A 320-nucleotide genomic window follows, 5' to 3' on the forward strand; every position below is an offset into this window, starting at 1 on the left:
TCTCTAAATGTAACTGTAAATAATTCCTTCAGTGTTTCATAAAATGAACAAATAGTCTTTATTTTCCCAAAAAAGTAAATACGGTAAATGTGGCACAGAGGATGATGGCCAAACATTACTGAGCCTTGGCACAAAAGTTAAAGGATTAGAATTTTTGTAAATCAGTGGTTCTCATTTTTTAGAATTTCAGTGGTCTTAGTTGATCCCTCTGGTTGACCAACATTTATTTAACTTTGGGTCCCTGGTCCCTACACCAGGAACACCTGGACCTGTTCACCACAGACCCAGAACTGACCCAGACAATGTGCCAAACATAATGA

The sequence above is a fragment of the Etheostoma spectabile genome, chromosome 18 (genome assembly GCF_008692095.1).
Source record: "Etheostoma spectabile isolate EspeVRDwgs_2016 chromosome 18, UIUC_Espe_1.0, whole genome shotgun sequence".
Taxonomy (NCBI): Eukaryota; Metazoa; Chordata; class Actinopteri; order Perciformes; family Percidae; genus Etheostoma; species Etheostoma spectabile.